Genomic DNA, 20,933 nt, shown 5'->3' with positions numbered 1-20,933 from the left:
TGGAGTCTCTGACAGCTGGGTACTGGAGACTCTACTCTCTGGGTCTGGTTGGAGTCTCTGACAGCTGGGTACTGGAGACTCTACTCTCTGGGTCTGGTTGGAGTCTAACAATTTACAAGTACAATATTTCCACAACGTATTTTTGTTTGTTATTAAACCCCATAGTATTTCATACAGTAATGATCATAAGTAGTATCATAAATCACCCTGGATCATTATTAAACCCCATAGTATTTCATACAGTAATGATGATCAGTAGTATCAGAAATCACCCTGCATCATTCATCATGTCAGACATTTCCCTCTATATCTCCCCACATGGAACTGCTGATGTAAAAGGGCTTCATAAATAAATGATTGATATAACGTTGAACTCCCAACCTCCCAACCAGACTACAGTCTGTTACATTCTCACATTCTCCACAGATCTTTGAGGATTTCCCTTTTATAGTGCACACTATACAGTGCATTTGGAAAGTATTCAGACCCCTTGACTTGTTCCACATGTTGTTACGTTCCAGCCTTATTCTACAATGGATTACATTGGGTTTTTTTTCTTCATCAATCTACACACAATACCCCATAATGGCAAGGCAAAAACAGGTTTTTTGACATTTTTGCGAATTTATTAAAAATAAAAAACAGAAAAACCTTATTCACATAAGTATTCAGACCCTTTGCTATGAGACTCGAGATTGAGCTCAGGTGCATCCTGTTTCCATTCTTCATCCTTGAGATGTTTCTACAACTTGGTTGGAGTCCACCTGTGGTAAATTCAATTGATTGGACATGATTTGGAAAGGCACACACTTGTCTATATAAGGTCCCACAGTTGACAGTGCATGTCAGAGCAAAAACCAGGCCATGAGGTCGAAGGAATTGTCCGTAGAACTCCGACAAAGGATTGTGTCAAGGCACAGATCTGGGGAAGGGTACCAAAACATTTCTGCAGCTTTGAAGGTCCCCAAGAACACAATGGCCTCCATCATTCTTAAATGGAAGAAGTTTGGAACCACTAAAACACTTCCTAGAGCTGGCTGCTTGACCAAACTGAGCAAATCAAGGAGAAGGGCCTTGATCAGGGCAAACTGTTAGCTGATGTCTCTCTCAGTCTCTGTATGGCTCTGGCTGGGCCGCTCAAGGACATTCAGAGACTTTTCCAGAAGCCACTCCTGCGTTGTCTTGGCTGTGTGCATAGGGTCGTTGTCCTGTTGGAAGGTGAAACTTCGCCCCAGTCTGAGGTCCTGAGCAGGTTTTCATCAAGGATCTGTATTTCGCTCTGTTCATCTTTGCCTCGATCCTGACTAGTCTCCTAGTCCCTGCCGCTGAAAAATATCCCCACTGCATGATGCTGCCACCACCATGCTTCACTGTAGAGATGGTGACAGGTTTCCACCAGACGTGACGCTTGGCATTCAGGCCAAAGAGTTCAATCTTGGTTTCATCAGACCAGAGAATCTTGTTTCTCATGGTCTGGGAGTCTAGGTGCCTTTTGGAAAACTCCAAGCGGGCTGTCATGTGCCTTTTACTGAGGAGTGGCTTCCGTCTGGCCACTCTACCATAAAGGGCTGATTGGTGGAGTGCTGCAGAGATGATTGTCCTTCTGGAAGGTTCTCCTATATCCACAGAGGACCTCTAGAGCTCTGTCAGAGTGACCATCGGGAACAAAATCCCTCCTGAGAAGTGTGCAAACCTGGTGGCCAACTACAAGAAACGTCTGACCTCTGTGATTGCCAACAAGGGTTTTGCCACCAAGTACTAAATCATGTTTTGCAGAGGACACCATCGGGAGAGGTTGTGTTTTTCTCTAGCAGGAGGTAAGCAGGAGGTAAGCTTCTCATATGGTGTTGAGTAAAGCTTAAACATGTATTAGATCGTAGGTAGGTAGTTAGTTGTAGTTAGGTATTGTAGTTATTGTAGGTTAGTATTGTTGTTATTGTAGGTTTCCGTAGGTAATTGTAGGTTAGTATCGAAGCACGAGGCTAGCTAGCTAGCGGGTAGCTACTGGTAACGTTTAGTAACGGTGGAGAGCTGTTTCCAATGTTAATGTGCTGCTAGCCAACGTTTAATTTTTGCTGCGTTATGCGTTATGAAAGGAACTAGACACGGTAGTTACTGTAGGTTGGCAGTGTCTTCGGCCGTGCCGGCTGTAGCACGAAGCGAGCTAACTAGCCGTTTTTCGAACAGAGTCAGAGTCAACACAGTAGCCATTGTGTGCCGGGTGTAGCACGAAGCTAGCTAGCTAGCCGTTCTTCAAACAAAGTCAACACAGTGGCCATTGCTAGCTACCCAACACGACCAGCTAACTGTACTGTAGTAGCTAAATACAATATACTTGTCCTAGCTAGCCAACGTTTAATCATTGCTGCGTCATGAAAGGAACTTGACACAGACACGAATGATCTGTTTAGTGTGTTAACACACTATTGGTGTGTCTTGGCAGTGTCTTCGGCCGTGACGGCTGTAGCACGAAGCGAGCTAACTAGCCGTTTTTCGAACAGAGTCAGAGTCAACACAGTAGCCATTGTGTGCCGGGTGTAGCACGAAGCTAGCTAGCTAGCCGTTCTTCAAACAAAGTCAACACAGTGGCCATTGCTAGCTACCCAACACGACCAGCTAACTGTACTGTAGTAGCTAAATACAATATACTTGTCCTAGCTAGCCAACGTTTAATCATTGCTGCGTCATGAAAGGAACTTGACACAGACACGAATGATCTGTTTAGTGTGTTATCACACTATTGGTGGTTTGTTGTGACCAAGTGTTGGTGCTAAACTGTGTGTTACTGGATGCTAGCATGCTAGTTAGCTAGTTAACACACTATTGGTGGTTTGTTGTGACCAAGTGTTCAATCAATTTTATTTTATATAGCCCTTCTTACATCAGCTAATATCTCGAAGTGCTGTACAGAAACCCAGCCTAAAACCCCAAACAGCTAGTAATGCAGGTGTAGAAGCACCTAATGCAGGTGTGTTGGTGCTAAACTGTGTGTTATTGTTATTGGATGCTAGCATGCTAGTTAGCTATGGTGTCATAGTTAGCTAGCTGAATAAAGTGGGTTGAGTCTATTCCTTTAAACATTGAACCGCTGTGGTTCACAACAATTCTGATTTCTAAAGGTGGAAGTTGGGAGAGTTTTTGTTCGGGTGGTTCAGTGAAACAATTTTAGTTTCTGAGGTAGAAGTTTTTGGTGAGGAAGGCCCTGCTCTCTCCTCTCCCAGATGCTTAGCTCATTTCATTCCGATATCCTCTGCATTTTTGTAGCCATTTGCTACAGCCTGTCAACTATGCCTCTGCCTATCCCTGTTCTCTCCTCTCTGCACAGGCTACACAAACGCACCACACCGCGTGGCTGCTGCCTCTCTAACCTGGTGGTCCCTGCACGCACCCCACACCTGGAGTTCCAGGTCGCAGGCAGCCTCTGGAAGTGCCGTTCTGCTGCCAACAAAGCTGACTTCATCCCAGCCTATGCCAACCTCCAGTCCCTCGACTTCCTGGCGCTGACGGAAACATGGATCACCACTGAAAACACTGCTACTCCTACTGCTCTCTCCTCGTCTGACCATGTGTTCTCGCATACCCCGAGAACATCTGGTCAGAGGGGTGGTGGTACAGGAATCCTCATCTCTCCCAAGTGGACATTCTCAATTTTTCCCCTAACCCATCTGTCTATCTCCTCATTTGAATTCCATGCTGTCACAGTCACTAGCCCATTTAAGCTTAATATCCTTGTCATCTATCGCCCTCCAGGTTCCCTTGGAGAGTTCATCAATGAGCTTGACGCCTTGATAAGTTCCTTTCCTGAGGATGGCTCACCCCTCACAGTTTTGGGGGATTTCAACCTCCCTATGTCCACATTTGACTCATTTCTCTCTGCCTCCTTCTTTCCACTCCTCTCCTCTTTTGACCTCACCCTCTCACCGTCCCCCCCTACTCACAAGGCAGGCAATACGCTTGACCTCATCTTCACTAGATGCTGCTCCTCTACTAATCTCACTGCAACTCCCCTCCATGTCTCCGACCACTACTTTGTTTCCTTTTCTCTCTCGCTCTCCTCCCACACTACTCACTCTGCCCCTACACAGATGGTAATGCGCCGCCGCAACCTTCGCTCTCTCTCTCCCACTACTCTCTCCTCTTCCATCCTATCATCTCTTCCCTCTGCTCAATCCTTCTCCCTCCAATCTCCTGATTCTGCCTCCTCAACCCTCCTCTCCTCCCTTTCTGCATCCTTTGACTCTCTGTGTCCCCTATCCTCCCGGCCGGCTCGGTCCTCCCCTCCAGCTCCGTGGCTTGATGACTCATTGCGAGCTCACAGAACTGAGCTCTGGGCAGCGGAGCGGAAATGGAAGTAAACTAAACTCACTGCCGACCTGGCATCTTTTCACTCCCTCCTCTCTACATTTTCTTCATCTGTTTCTGCTGCTAAGGCCACCTTCTACCACTCTAAATTCCAAGCATCTGCCTCTAACCCTAGGAAGCTCTTTGCCACATTTTCCTCACTCCTGAATCCCCCCCCCCTCCTCTCTCTGTGGATGACTTCGTCAACCACTTTGAAAAGAAGGTTGACGACATCCGATCCTCGTTTGTTAAGTCTAATGATACTGCTGGTCCTGCTCACACTGCCCTACCCTATGCTTTGACTTCTTTCTCCCCTCTCCCTCCAGATAAAATCCTGCGACTTGTGACTGCAGGCCGCCCAACAACCTGCCCGCTTGACCCCATCCCCTCCTTCCTTCTCCAGACCATCTCCGGTGACCTTCTCCCCTACCTCACCTCGCTGATCAACTCATCCTTGACCGCTGGCCATGTCCCTTCCGTCTTCAAGAGAGCGAGAGTTGCTCCCCTTCTCAAAAAACCAACACTCGACCCCACTGATGTCAACAACTACAGACCAGTATCCCTTCTTTCTTTTCTTTCCAAAACTATTGAGCGTGCCGTCTTTAGCCAACTCTCTTGCTATCTCTCTCAGAATGACCTTCTTGATCCAAACCAATCAGGTTTCAGGACTGGTCATTCAACTGAGACTGCTCTTCTCTGTGTCACGGAGACTCTCCGCACTGCTAAAGCTAACTCTCTCTCCTCTGCTCTTGTCCTTCTAGACCTGTCTGCTGCCTTTGATACTGTGAACCATCAGATCCTCCTCTCCACCCTCTCCGAGCTGGGCATCTCCGGCGCGGCTCACTCCTGGATTGCGTCCTACCTGACCGGTCGCTCCTACCAAGTGGCGTGGCGAGAAGCTGTCTCCGCACCACGTGCTCTCACCACTGGTGTCCCCCAGGGCTCAGTTCTAGGCCCTCTCCTTTTCTCCCTATACACCAAGTCACTTGGCTCTGTCATATCCTCACACGGCCTCTCCTATCATTGCTACGCTGACGATACACAACTAATCTTCTACTTTCCCCCTTCTGATAACCAGGTGGCGAATCGCATCTCTGCATGTCTGGCAGACATATCAGTATGGATGACGGATCACCACCTCAAGCTGAACCCTGGCAAGACGGAGCTGCTCTTCCTCCCGGGGAAGGACTGCCCGTTCCATGATCTCGCCATCACGGTTGACAACTCCGTTGTGTCCTCCTCCCAGAGTGCGAAGAGCCTTGGCGTGACCCTGGACAACACCCTGTCGTTCTCCGCTAACATCAAGGCGGTGACCCGCTCCTGCAGGTTCATGCTCTACAACATTCGGAGAGTACGACCCTGCCTTACACAGGAAGCGGCACAGGTCCTAATCCAGGCACTTGTCATCTCCCGTCTGGATTACTGCAACTCGCTGTTGGCTGGCCTCCCTGCATGTGCCATTAAACCCCTACAACTCATCCAGAATGCCGCAGCCCGTCTGGTGTTCAACCTTCCCAAGTTCTCTCACGTCACCCCCCTCCTCCGCACACTCCACTGGCTTCCAGTTGAAGCTCGCATCCGTTACAAGACCATGGTGCTTGCCTTTGGAGCAGCGAGGGGAACGGCACCTCTGTACCTTCGGGCTCTGATCAGTCCCTACACCCAAACGAGGGCATTGCGTTCATCCACCTCTGGCCTGCTGGCTCCCCTTCCTCTGCGGAAGCATAGTTCCCGCTCAGCCCAGTCAAAACTGTTCGCTGCTCTGGCACCACAATGGTGGAACAAGCTCCCTCACGACGCCAGGACAGCGGAGTCACTCACCACCTTCCGGAGACATTTGAAACCCCACCTCTTTAAGGAATACCTGGGATAGGATAAAGCAATCCTTCTACCCCCCCCCCCCCCCCCCCCCCCCCCCACACACACACAGCGGAGTCGCTCACCACCTTCCGGAGACATTTGAAACCCCACCTCTTTAAGGAATACCTGGGATAGGATAAAGTAGTCCTTCTACCCCCCCCCCCCCCCCCCCCCCCCACCCCCCCACCCCACAGCGGAGTCACTCACCACCTTCCGGAGACATTTGAAACCCCACCTCTTTAAGGAATACCTGGGATAGGATAAAGTAATCCTTCTACCCCCCCCCCCCCCCCCCCCACACACAGCGGGGTCGCTCACCACCTTCCGGAGACATTTGAAACCCCACCTCTTTAAGGAATACCTGGGATAGGATAAAGTAATCCTTCTTCCCCCCCCCCCCCACACACAGCGGAGTCGCTCACCACCTTCCGGAGACATTTGAAACCCCACCTCTTTAAGGAATACCTGGGATAGGATAAAGTAATCCTTCTACCCCCCCCCCCAAAAAAAAAATTAATAATTGTAAAGTGGTTATCCCACTGGCTATAGGGTGAATGCATCAATTTGTGAGTCGGACTAGAGCGTCTGCTAAATGACGTAAATGTGCCCTTGAGCAAGGCACTTAACCCTAATTGCTCCTGTAAGTCGCTCTGGATAAGAGCGTCTGCTAAATGACTAAAATGTAAAATGTAAATGTAAATGTTCTTGGTCACCTCCCTGACCAAGGCCCTTCTCCCCCGATTGCTCAGTTTGACCGGGCGGCAAGCTCTAGGAAGAATCTTGGTGGTTCCAAACTTCTTCCATTTAAGAATGATGGAGGTCACTTTGTTCTTGGGGACCTTCAATGCTGCAGACATTTTTTGGTACCCTTCCCTAGATCTGTGCCTCGACACAATTATGTCTCAGAGCTCTACGGACAATTCCTTCGACCTCATGCACTGTCAACTGTGGGACATTGTATAGACCGGTGTGTGCCTTTCCAAATCATGTCCAATCAATTGAATTTACCACAGGTGGACTCCAATCAAGTTGTAGAAACATCTCAAGGATGATCAATGTAAACAGGATGCACCTGAGCTCAATTTCGAGTGTCATAGCAAAGGTTCTGAATAATTATGTAAATTAGGTATGTTTTTATTTTAATAAATTTGCCCCAAAAAATAACTTATTTTTGCTTTGTCATTATGGGGTATTGTGTATTGCTTAGGATATAAAAAAATATATATATTTTAGAAAATGTCTGTAATGTAACAAAACGTGGAAAAAGTCAAGGGGTCTGAATACAGTACCAGTCAAAAGTTGACACAGCTACTCATTCAAGGGTTTTTCTTAATTTTTACAATTTCTTTACATTGTAGAATAATAGTGAAGACATCAAAACTATGAAATAACGCATATGGAATCATGTAGTAACCAAAAAAAGTGTTCAACAAATCAAAATATATTTTATTTGAGATTCTTCAAATAGCCACCTTGTGCCTTGATGACAGCTTTGCACACTCTTGGCATTCTCTCAACGAGCTTCACCTGGAATGCTTTTCCAACAGTCTTGAAGGAGTTCCCACATATGCTGAGCACTTGTTGGCTGCTTTTCCTTCACTCTGCCGTCCGACTCATCTCAAACCATCTCAATTGGGTTGAGGTCGGGAGATTGTGGAGGCCAGGTCATCTGATGCAGCACTCAATCACTCTCCTTCTTGGTCAAATAGCCTTACACAGCCTGGAGGTGTGTTGAGTCATTGTCCTGTTGAAAAATAAATTATAGTCCCACTAAGCCCAAACCAGATGGGATGGCGTATCGCTGCAGAATGCTGTGGTAGCCATGCTGGCTAAGTATGCCTTGAATTCTAAATAAATCACAGACAGTGTCACCAGCAAAGCACCCCCACACCATAACACCTCCTCCTCCATGCTTTACGGTGGGAATTACACATGCAGAGATCATCTGTTCACCCACACTGCTTCTCACAAAGACACGGCGGTTGGAACCAAAAATCTCTAATTTTGACTCCAGACCAAAGGACAAATTTCCACCGGTCCAATGTACATTTCTCGTGTTTTTTGGCCCAAGCAGGTCTCTTCTTCTTATTGGTGTCCTTTAGTAGTGATTTCTTTGCAGAACTTTGACCATGAAGGCCTGATTCGCACAGTCCCCTCTTAACAGTTGATGTTGAGATGTATCTGTTACTTGAACTCTGTGAAGCATTTATTTGGTCTGCAACTTCTGAGGCTGGTAACTCTAATGAACTTATCCTCTGCAGCAGAGGTAACTCTGGGTGTTCCATTCCTGTGGCGGTCCTCATGAGAGCCAGTTTCATCATAGCGCTTGATGGTTTTTGCGACTGCACTTGAAGAAACTTTCAAAGTTCTTGAAATGTTCCGTATTGACTGACCTTCATGTCTTGAAGTAATGATGGACTGTCGTTTCTCTTTGCTTATTTGAGCTGTTCTTGCCATAATATGGACTTGGTCTTTTACCAAATAGGGATATCTTCTGTATACCCCCCCTACCTTGTCACAACACAACTGATTGGCTCAAACACATTAAGAAGGAAATAAATTAACTTTTAAGAAGGCACACCTGTTATTTGAAATGCATTCCAGGTGACTTCCTCAAGAAGCTGTTTGAGAGAATGCCAAGAATGTGCAAAGCAGTCATCAAGGCAAAGGGTGGCTATTTGAAGAATCTCAAATTTAAAATATATTTTGATTTGTTTAATACTTTTTTGGTTACTATATGATTCCATATATGTTATTTCATTGTTTTGATGTCTTCACTATTATTCTACAATGTAACAAATAGTAAAACATGAGTAGGTGTGTTGAATGAGTAGGTGTGTTGAAACTTTTGACTGGCAGTACTAGTCAAATGTTGGCATTCTCTCAACCAGCTTCATGAGGTAGTCACCTGGAATGCACTTCAATTAACAGGCTCTGGTTGGATGACGTCCTCTGGACGTTGTCATAATTACTGTGTAAGTCTATGTAAGGGGGTAAGAACCATTAGCCTCCCAGGTTTTGTATTGAAGTCAATGTACCCAGAGGAGGACGGAAGCTAGCTGTCCTCCGGCTACACCCTGGTGCTACCCTACAGAGTGCTGTTGAGGCTACTGTAGACCTTCATTGTGATTTAATCAATTATTTGGTGACATTAATATATTTAGTATAGTTTGATCTAAAAAGGCTAACTTTTAAAATGTTTTACCATTTTTATGATGTTCACTGAGGAGGATGGTCCTCCCCTTCCTCCTCTGAGGAGCCTTAATGTCATATTCTTATAAAAAATAAAACATTTAGAACTGCTCTTCTGTCATCTGTTTTATTAACCTTCATTAGTCAAATCTGTGACATGTAAATTCCATTCAGTGTAATTGTGTTTATACAGAAGCAGGATTGTTTGGTCAACAATTTGACAAATAAACATTTTACAGACAGGAATATTTACAAACACAAATGAAAAAGCAATAACAACAAGATCAATGAATTCTAAATGAGAACCTTTAACAACAGTGGTGATTCATTCTATGAATTACTATTTTACAATGTCTATTAACTTCAGTGGTGTATAATCATGACTATTTAGATATAATAATCATCTGTTAACTAGTGACTAGAGAGTTCATATCAATTCTTCTTCCAGTGTGTCTTACTGAATATGACCATGATTACAGTGAAACATCATGTGTTTGGCACAGGGACCACATGACATAGAGACATTGAAGAGGAGTCATCCCAAAGCTGAAACCCTGGATAGAGGGGCTCAGTGAATGTGGAGTGGAATGTGTTCAGGTGGGTCAGTGTGTCAGAGGAGACTCTGTAGAAGGACAGAGTGCCGGCTGGCCAGTCCAGATACACTCCTACTCTGTGGGAGCTGGAGGAGGGGACGTCTATGTTAGTGTGATTGTCATTGTGCCAGGCAGTGTAACGGTTGTTAAAGCAGCTCAGACTCCAGGATTTGTCATTCTGTCCAAGCACACAGTCATCATCCCCCCATCCTCTCCTGCTGATTCCTTTATATGTCACTCCTATATCAGCCCCTCCACTCCACTCTACCTCCCAGTAACAGTGCCCAGTCAGACCCTCTCTACACAGCACCTGTTCACAGTCCTCAAATCTCTCTGGGTGATCAGGATACGGCTGAGCCTCTTCGCTACGTGTCACCTTTCTGTTCTCCTCAGAAAGAGAGAGCTTTATGTTTACTGTGTTTGGGTCCAGTGTGAGATCACAGGCATCTGATGGAGAAGACCAGGTATATTACAAATCATCTTCATATCACATCAGAATGTTATTGTTTCTAGGTATTAAAGGGCCACATCAGAATGTTATTGTTTCTAGGTATTAAAGGGCCACATCAGAATGTTAATGTTTCTAGGTATTAAAGGGCCACATCAGAATGTTAATGTTTCTAGGTATTAAAGGGCCACATCAGAATGTTAATGTTTCTAGGTATTAAAGGGCCACATCAGAATGTTAATGTTTCTAGGTATTAAAGGGCCACATCAGAATGTTAATGTTTCTAGGTATTAAAGGGCCACATCAGAATGTTAATGTTTCTAGGTATTAAAGGGCCACATCAGAATGTTAATGTTTCTAGGTATTAAAGGGACACATCAGAATGTTAATGTTTCTAGGTATTAAAGGGCCACATCAGAATGTTAATGTTTCTAGGTATTAAAGGACCACATCAGAATGTTAATGTTTCTAGGTATTAAAGGGCCACATCAGAATGTTAATGTTTCTAGGTATTAAAGGGCCACATCAGAATGTTAATGTTTCTAGGTATTAAAGGGCCACATCAGAATGTTAATGTTTCTAGGTATTAAAGGGCCACATCAGAATGTTAATGTTTCTAGGTATTAAAGGGCCACATCAGAATGTTAATGTTTCTAGGTATTAAAGGGCCACATCAGAATGTTAATGTTTCTAGGTATTAAAGGGCCACATCAGAATGTTAATGTTTCTAGGTATTAAAGGGCCACATCAGAATGTTAATGTTTCTAGGTATTAAAGGGCCACATCAGAATGTTAATGTTTCTAGGTATTAAAGGAACACATCAGAATGTTATTGTTTCTAGGTATTAAAGGGTCACATCAGAATGTTATTGTTTCTAGGTATTAAAGGGCCACATCAGAATGTTAATGTTTCTAGGTATTAAAGGGCCACATCAGAATGTTAATGTTTCTAGGTATTAAAGGGCCACATCAGAATGTTAATGTTTCTAGGTATTAAAGGGCCACATCAGAATGTTAATGTTTCTAGGTATTAAAGGGCCACATCAGAATGTTAATGTTTCTAGGTATTAAAGGGCCACATCAGAATGTTAATGTTTCTAGGTATTAAAGGGCCACATCAGAATGTTAATGTTTCTAGGTATTAAAGGGACACATCAGAATGTTAATGTTTCTAGGTATTAAAGGGCCACATCAGAATGTTAATGTTTCTAGGTATTAAAGGACCACATCAGAATGTTAATGTTTCTAGGTATTAAAGGGCCACATCAGAATGTTAATGTTTCTAGGTATTAAAGGGCCACATCAGAATGTTAATGTTTCTAGGTATTAAAGGGCCACATCAGAATGTTAATGTTTCTAGGTATTAAAGGGCCACATCAGAATGTTAATGTTTCTAGGTATTAAAGGGCCACATCAGAATGTTAATGTTTCTAGGTATTAAAGGGCCACATCAGAATGTTAATGTTTCTAGGTATTAAAGGGCCACATCAGAATGTTAATGTTTCTAGGTATTAAAGGGCCACATCAGAATGTTAATGTTTCTAGGTATTAAAGGGCCACATCAGAATGTTAATGTTTCTAGGTATTAAAGGAACACATCAGAATGTTATTGTTTCTAGGTATTAAAGGGTCACATCAGAATGTTATTGTTTCTAGGTATTAAAGGGCCACATCAGAATGTTAATGTTTCTAGGTATTAAAGGGCCACATCAGAATGTTATTGTTTCTAGGTATTAAAGGGCCACATCAGAATGTTAATGTTTCTAGGTATTAAAGGGCCACATCAGAATGTTAATGTTTCTAGGTATTAAAGGGCCACATCAGAATGTTAATGTTTCTAGGTATTAAAGGGCCACATCAGAATGTTAATGTTTCTAGGTATTAAAGGAACACATCAGAATGTTAATGTTTCTAGGTATTAAAGGGCCACATCAGAATGTTAATGTTTCTAGGTATTAAAGGGCCACATCAGAATGTTAATGTTTCTAGGTATTAAAAGGGCCACATCAGAATGTTAATGTTTTTAGTTATTAAAGGACCAAGGAAAGGTTCTTTAAGACTTGCTGAATGATGATATGTTATACTGTATGGTCATTTAAAACACAAACACACAGCAAAACATAACCACAGAGTGAAGTCCTATCAGTGTAACCACACATACATAGCTCACTTATCAAGCAAGCTCTGAAAAATGATGTCATTATTTTCTAACCCCTTACTATAAAAAAGACTGAGTAATGACAAGCTAATTCTTCCCAGCAGTTAACACTCACATTTTCTAGGCCAAGGTTTGATTGTGTTCACTCCACCAGGTTTCACACTGTAGGGGGAGCAGAAGAACAGACAGTTAGTAAATGGAAATCTCTCTCACTAACCTGATAACTATCATTTATCATACTGTAACTAGCCTGATAACTATCAATTATCATAACTAACCTGATAATTATCAATTATCATAACTAACCTGATAACTATCAATAATCATACATAACCTGATAACTAACCAGATAACTATCAATTATCATAACCAACCAGATAACTATCAATTATCATACCTAACCTGATAACTATCAATTATCATAACTAACCAGATAACTATCAATTATCATAACTAACCAGATAACTATCAATTATCATAACTAACCTGATAACTATCAATTATCATAACTAACCTGATAATTATCAATTATCATAACTAACCAGATAACTATCAATTATCATAACTAACCTGATAACTATCAATTATCATAACTAACCTGCTAGCTATCAATTATCCTAACTAACCTGATAACTATCAATGATCATAACTAACCTGATAACTGTAAACGATCATAACTAACCTGACAATTATCAATTATCATAACTAACCTGAATACTATCAATTATCATAACTAACCTGATAATTATCAAAACTAACCCAAACTAACCCAAACATTTCCTACAGTATTGTGTTGACGCTGTGATTGCAGCTTGCAAGGAATGACTTCACCAAATCATGAACAAACTGCTCTATGCCGGTGCCTCCTTGCCAACTCTGCCTGGGTCTCTGAGAAAATGTTATAAGGCCGATCCGAGAGTTCAGGCAGGTGATTGAGGAGAGCTGGTGCTTTGATGAACGTTGGGTTCCATAGCCTACAAGTATCTGTATTGCACTCACTCTAACGGGGGCAGGTTGTCGTTCGCTGCTGGGTAGGGCTGCCGGCGACAAAGACAGGTAGTGAGGGGGAATTTGGGGAACCAGATGAGATAGTTGTGTTCCAAGGGGTGCTCATCCTGTCCCCTACACCTTTGGAATAGAACAGGCTGCTTGTTGTAGCACGTTCTTTAGCCTCCAACTGAAATAACTAGCCTGAACTAGAGCACAGCTGTTGCTGCATTATTAGGTTGGTCTTATCGTGTTCTTCTGGATTCTAAGTAATGAACCTGAATCTGTGTCCCCTTCAGGCCACTGTAGTTTATTCACCTGCAACTTGCCATGCCAGCCGGCTCAGCAATGGGGCACATGCTCAGACTGATCAGGAAGTTTAGTGTTTTTAAATGTTCTATCTTATGTCCCATTTTGTTGCAGACTGTATCTTAAAGTGGGCTGGGTCCTATATGACTGTATCACTATGATGTGCGTCTTTGACCATGTGTATTGGGCTAATGTTCCCTGTTAGCAGGAATTCACGTTTGCAGAGTATCACTTTTGTGCAGTGTGTCACCTTCTAGTGCGTAATGACGCTCAAAGCCTATCATTATAACACAGAGCTTGTTTATTCCTACATTTACATTTACATTTTAGTCATTTAGCAGATGCTCTTATCCAGAGCGACTTACAGTTAGTGAATACATCTTTTTTTTTTTATACTGGCCCCCCGTGGGAATCGAACCCACAACCCTGGCTTCCTACTGATGCTCAGGTTGAATCACATAGCCTACTGATGCTCAGGTTGAATCACATAGCCTACTGATGCTCAGGTTGATCACATAGCCTACTGATGAATCACGTAGCCTACTGATGCTCAGGTTGATCACATAGCCTACTGATGAATCACGTAGCCTACTGATGCTCAGGTTGATCACATAGCCTACTGATGCTCAGGTTGAATCACATAGCCTACTGATGCTCAGGTTGAATCACATAGCCTACTGATACTCAGGTTGAATCACATAGCCTACTGATGCTCAGGTTGAATCACATAGCCTATTGATGCTCAGGTTGAATCACATAGCCTACTGATACTCAGGTTGATCACATAGCCTACTGATGCTCAGGTTGAATCACATAGCCTACTGATGCTCAGGTTGAATCACATAGTCTACTGATGCTCAGGTTGAATCACATAGCCTACTGATGCTCAGGTTGAATCACATGGCCTACTGATGCTCAGGTTGAATCACATAGTCTACTGATGCTCAGGTTGAATCACATAGCCTACTGATGCTCAGGTTGAATCACATAGCCTACTGATGCTCAGGTTGAATCACATAGCCTACTGATGCTCAGGTTGAATCACATAGCCTACTGATGAATCACATAGCCTACTGATGCTCAGGTTGAATCACATAGCCTACTGATGCTCAGGTTGAATCACATAGCCTACTGATGCTCAGGTTGAATCATATAACCTACTGATGATTCACGTAGCCTACTGATGCTCAGGTTGAATCACATAGCCTACTGATGCTCAGGTTGAATCACATAGCCTACTGATGCTCAGGTTGAATCACATAACCTACTGATGAATCACGTAGCCTACTGATGCTCAGGTTGAATCACATAGCCTACTGATGCTCAGGTTGAATCACATAGCCTACTGATGCTCAGGTTGAATCACATAGCCTACTCATGCTCAGGTTGAGTCATAGACTTGTAGGCCACCTCACATCTTATCCACATGATCCTATGAACTTGATTGTAATAAAGTATTACAATGTTTTCCTATTACTATGCTACTCTGATCAATCCAGTCCTTGTCCCTCAACTCAGGTGGTCTACTCTGATCAATCCAGTCCTTGTCCCTCCACTCAGGTGGTCTACTCTGATCAATCCAGTACTTGTCCCTCCACTCAGGTGGTCTACTGTGATCAATCCAGTCCTAGTCCCTCCACTCAGGTGGTCTACTGTGATCAATCCAGTCCTTGTCCCTCCACTCAAGTGGTCTACTCTGATCAATCCTGTACTTGTCCCTCCACTCAGGTGGTCTACTGTGATCAATCCAGTCCTTGTCCCTCAACTCAGGTGGTCTCAAGCTCTATTACAGTAAGTCAATCATCAACACAGATTGACACAAACCCTCTACATACTTGAGTTTCTCCAGTCTCCAGTGTGGATCCTCCAGTCCAGCAGAGAGCAGTCTGACTCCTGAGTCTCCTGGGTGATTGTAGCTCAGGTCCAGCTCTCTCAGGTGTGAGGGGTTTGACCTCAGAGCTGAGACCAGAGAAACACAGCCTTCCTCTTCGACTGCACAGAGCGACAACCTGCAGAGAGTTAAACATGATTTCAAAATCACACTGCTCAGAGGCGACCCTTCATTCAGGGCAGGTGTTTTGAGCTGTTTTGAGCCCCACCAGTTTAGCTTTAAAAAAAGAGCCTGTTTTGCTTGTTATTTTTGCATTAACACATGTCAGATATCAGTTTGCAAACAATGTAAAAAAATATATAAAAAAATTAGTTAATAAAGCCGCATACAAACATTGTCTCTTTTTTGCTTTCTTGAGTAAGGCAGCTCCAAAATGCAGGTGTTTCAGCCTAGCTCAGTGCTTTCTGTGGTGGTGGGGCAAGCCAGAAGAAAATACGGAGCGTAGGGGTTGGTAATGTTCTCTAGTTGCGCCGTGATTGGCTCAGTGTTCTGTCACTCATGGAGACTCTACGTCACCGTAAAATCTAAGGGGAGAGCTCGAAAATTCAAGCTCCTTGGGTGCTGCCATAGAATTACATTAGAAATGCCCATCCCAGAAGGCTCAAGGTCATTGGCCACAGATAAAATGACGTCAAATCACGTTATATCTACAGTAGCTTTGATTGGACTGATCCTATCAACATCATACTAAGAAGCGCTAGCAGTCATCATCATGAATCAAGTCGACAATCTACTGGCAAATCCTTTTCAAACCTTTTCACATGAAGAGAAATTATGGAGGGAAATTATAGATAAAACGTATCGGTGCTCATCGGCCATTGGACATAAACATTACACAACAAGTTGGAAATTGCAAATTCAACAATGAGTGGTTTAGAAGGAATCAGTGGCTAACTTCAAGCATTGCAAAGCGATCACTAGCCTGCTATACCGTGGAGTGGATGTGTGGTCCAAGTCTGGGTTTAAGGGTCTCTTTTCCAAGCTTAAAAGGATAAACATTCACATGCAACATCATGGGCCAGAAAAGGTTGAATACATTGGCCATGCTGTTAATCCAGCATGACTTCTGTCGCTTTCAAAACAACTGGAAACTCGGAACTTGGAAATCTCAGACTTCAGTGAGTTCGAGACAACTGGGAACTCTGAAAAAAACGAGCTCCGACTGGGAAAATACGTTTTGAACGGTCATCCAACTTGTAATTCTAAGTCGGGAACTTGGGCCTCTTTCTAGAGCTCCGACCTGAAAGTCACTAACGTCATGATTCGACCTTGTTTTTTTCTGAGTTCCCAGTTGTCTTGAAAGCACCATAAATTCAGAGAATGCCAGACTTTGATGACAAAGTTTGATGACTAAATTTGCCCACGAAGGACCACCGCGCCACCTTCCTGTTCAATTGAGCACAGAACAACAAGGTGAGTCCAAAAATGCATTGTACGCTACTGCATAAATGATGTAATATGCCAGGGAGATATGTATACTGCAGCTAAGAAAGTAATACTAAGTGTATGTTGTGTAGTAAGCTGTTAGTAGCCCATGTGCCTCACCCTAATAATTTGGTCCATTTTCCCCTCATAGTTTAGCTTACTGTTCTGACTTGGTGGTGCACATGTAGCCTATAACCTATTTTAGAGAAATGTAATCATTGAATATTGTAAGAGCTTTCATTGTCTGCTTATATGCCCCCTTTATTTATCCTACGGTTCTGACTTGGTGTACAGGGAGAACACTGTAAGAACGGCCTATGTTTGTTCTGAATTCTGTTGCTGTACATTTCAAAAGTGCAGAACAAATAGTTACAGTGGGGGAAAAAAGTATTTAGTCAGCCACCAATTGTGCAAGTTCTCCCACTTAAAAAGATGAGAGAGGCCTGTAATTTTTATCATAGGTACACATCAATTATGACAGACAAAATGAGAAAATAAAATCCAGAAAATCACATTGTAGGATTTTTAATGAATTTATTTGCAAATGATGCTGGAAAATAAGTATTTGGTCAATAACAAAAGTTTCTCAATACTTTGTTATATACCCTTTGTTGGCAATGACACAGGTCAAACGTTTTCTGTAAGTCTTCACAAGGTTTTCACACACTGTTGCTGGTATTTTGGCCCATTCCTCCATGCAGATCTCCTCTAGAGCAGTGATGTTTTGGGGCTGTCGCTGGGCAACACGGACTTTCAACTCCCTCCAAAGATTTTCTATGGGGTTGAGATCTGGAGACTGGCTAGGCCACTCCAGGACCTTGAAATGCTTCTTACGAAGCCACTCCTTCGTTGCCCGAGCGGTGAGTTTGGGATCATTGTCATGCTAAAAGACCCTGCCACGTTTCATCTTCAATGCCCTTGCTGATGGAAGGAGGTTTTCACTCAAAATCTCACGATACATGGCCCCATTCATTCTTTCCTTTACACGGATCAGTCGTCCTGGTCCCTTTGCAGAAAAACAGCCCCAAAGCATGATGTTTCCACCCCCATGCTTCACAGTAGGTATGGTGTTCTTTGGATGCAACTCAGCATTCTTTGTCCTCCAAACACGACAAGTTGAGTTTTTACCAAAAAGTTATATTTTGGTTTCATCTGACCATATGACATTCTCCCAATCCTCTTCTGGATCATCCAAATGCATTCTAGCAAACTTCAGACAGGCCTGGACATGTACTGGCTTAAGCAGGGGGACACGTCTGGCACTGCAGGATTTGAGTCCCTGGCGGCGTAGTGTGTTACTGATGGTAGGCTTTGTTACTTTGGTCCCAGCTCTCTGCAGGTCATTCACTAGGTCCCCCCGTGTGGTTCTGGGATTTTTGCTCACCGTTCTTGTGATCATTTTGACCCCACGGGGTGAGATCTTGCGTGGAGCCCCAGATCGAGGGAGATTATCAGTGGTCTTGTATGTCTTCCATTTCCTAATAATTGCTCCCACAGTTGATTTCTTCAAACCAAGCTGCTTACCTATTGCAGATTCAGTCTTCCCAGCCTGGTGCAGGTCTACAATTTTGTTTCTGGTGTCCTTTGACAGCTCTTTGGTCTTGGCCATAGTGGAGTTTGGAGTGTGACTGTTTGAGGTTGTGGACAGGTGTCTTTTATACTGATAACAAGTTCAAACAGGTGCCATTAATACAGGTAACGAGTGGAGGACAGAGGAGCCTCTTAAAGAAGAAGTTACAGGTCTGTGAGAGCCAGAAATCTTGCTTGTTTGTAGGTGACCAAATACTTATTTTCCACCATAATTTGCAAATAAATTTATAAAAAATCCTACAATGTGATTTTCTGGATTTTTTTCCTCCATTTGTCTGTCATAGTTGACGTGTACCTATGATGAAAATTACAGGCCTCTCTCATCTTTTTAAGTGGGAGAACTTGCACAATTGGTGGCTGACTAAATACTTTTTTCCCCCACTGTATATTGACTACGTCCGTCCTAGCTCGCTCATTAATGTCTTCATCTAAATTACGGATTGCCTCTTATCCGCTTGTCGTCCCCTTATGCCATAGTTTGGACATCTCAATTGTCAGTAGAAACCACATTTGTTTAAGCAAGTCAGCCATATCAGCTATGTGTTTTTAAAAGGCAGTAAATGAGGCTGAATGAACTGTTTTGCTGCCAGACAAGGCTCTGCTGATAGCCAGGTGTAGCAGTGGTAAGGTGTTGGGACTGCTGTTGGGATAGCTTTATGTAGGCCCTAACAGTTTGTGGGCACCGTTTGTCACCGTCCAATTAATGTATTGTTTAGTGTTGTGTAGTGACTTTGCCCCACCAAGATTTACGTGCTAAAATCGCCACTGACACTGCTATTCTTTGGTACTGAAAAGAAAAAGTGGAAGCTTCATTAAATTAAAATAAAATAAAAAATGTCTCTATATATTGTCAGTCAAAGGTCAGATGATGAGGTGTCAGATTTACATTGAATTATGTATTATGGTCCTTTATAAACACGTGGATCTGGTGAACAGTTATCACTTGTTGACCAACTACACTATAGGAACACTGACCTCAGAGTCTCCAGTTTACAGTGGGGATTCCCCAGTCCAGCAGAGAGCAGCTTCACTCCTGAATCCTTCAGGTCATTGTTACTCAGATCCAGCTCTCTCAGGTGTGAGGGGTTTGAGCTGAGAGCTGAGGCCAGCACTTCCCAAGATGCTTCTGTGAGTTTACAGCCAGTGAGTCTATGAACACAGGGTAAGCATTTTAATATAAAACCATTACATGTGGATCTAATAAAAGGTTATCACTTGTTGACCAACTACAGGAATACTGACCTCAGAGTCTCCAGTTTACAGTGGGGATTCCCCAGTCCAGCAGAGAGCAGCTTCACTCCTGAATCCTTCAGGTCATTGTTACTCAGATCCAGCTCTCTCAGGTATGACGGGTTGGAACTGACAGCTGAGACAAACACTTCAAAGGATGTGTCGGTGAGTTCACAGTCAGTGATTCTGCCAACACAGAGTAAATACCATGACAGACAGGTTGTATGACAACGTTACATTTAGCTTTCCTTACACAGTTACCAGTGCAGGTCTAATGTGTACAACGTGAATACTGTACATGGCTTGATGTTGCAACTTATGTTGATCAGTTTGTATTATAATTTGTTCAAGAGTTTTCAGCTGATGGACAATCTAGTCAGCCAATGAAACTGCTGTTCCTACAAAGATAATCTCGGAACTCCAGAACTAGGGTTTAATATCTTCCCTGGATTTTACAAATGTTCCATACCAAAAATAAAAAAAATTTCCCCCGGGTAACCTGGTCTTTCCCAAAACTGGACGTTCCTGATGTGAACCTTCGTCCCAGTCTGAGGTCCTGAGCGCTCTGGAGCAGGTTTTCATCAAGGATCTCTCTGTACTTTGCTCTGTTCACCTTTCCCTCGATCCTGACTAGTCTCCCATCCTTGCCACTTAACAAAAACATCCTCACAGCATGATGCTGCCACCACCACGCTTCACAGTAGGGATGGTGCCGGGTTTCCTCCAGACGTGACGCTTGGCATTAAGGCCAAAGAGTTCAATCTTGGTTTCATCAGATCAGAGAATCTTGTTTCTCATGGTCTGAGAGCCCCAAGCGGGCTGTCATGTGCCTTTTACTGAGGAGTGGCTTCCGTCTGGCCACTCTACCATAAAGGCCTGATTGGTGGAGTGCTGCAGAGATGGTTGTCC

The 20,933-nt window shown here is 43.5% G+C and overlaps 1 pseudogene across 1 annotated transcript in view; it reads right to left on the bottom strand.

The window, feature by feature from the left end:
- Positions 1-9,879: 9,879 nt before the first annotated feature.
- The window catches only part of LOC311141203 (NLR family CARD domain-containing protein 3-like), a 74,344-nt pseudogene continuing 63,290 nt past the window's right edge, over positions 9,880-20,933 (bottom strand). Inside the window, exons 5-9 of the transcript in view lie at positions 20,037-20,210; positions 19,770-19,943; positions 15,724-15,897; positions 12,708-12,754; positions 9,880-10,433 (exon numbers count right to left, since the gene is read on the bottom strand). The product of the transcript in view is annotated as an NLR family CARD domain-containing protein 3-like (transcript). The remainder of the gene's footprint in view (positions 10,434-12,707; positions 12,755-15,723; positions 15,898-19,769; positions 19,944-20,036; positions 20,211-20,933) is intronic.

The sequence above is a fragment of the Coregonus lavaretus genome (genome assembly GCF_964263955.1).
Source record: "Coregonus lavaretus genome assembly, chromosome: 2".
In the NCBI taxonomy this organism is placed as follows: domain Eukaryota; kingdom Metazoa; phylum Chordata; class Actinopteri; order Salmoniformes; family Salmonidae; genus Coregonus; species Coregonus lavaretus.
This window is presented reverse-complemented; position numbering and strand designations above follow the sequence as displayed.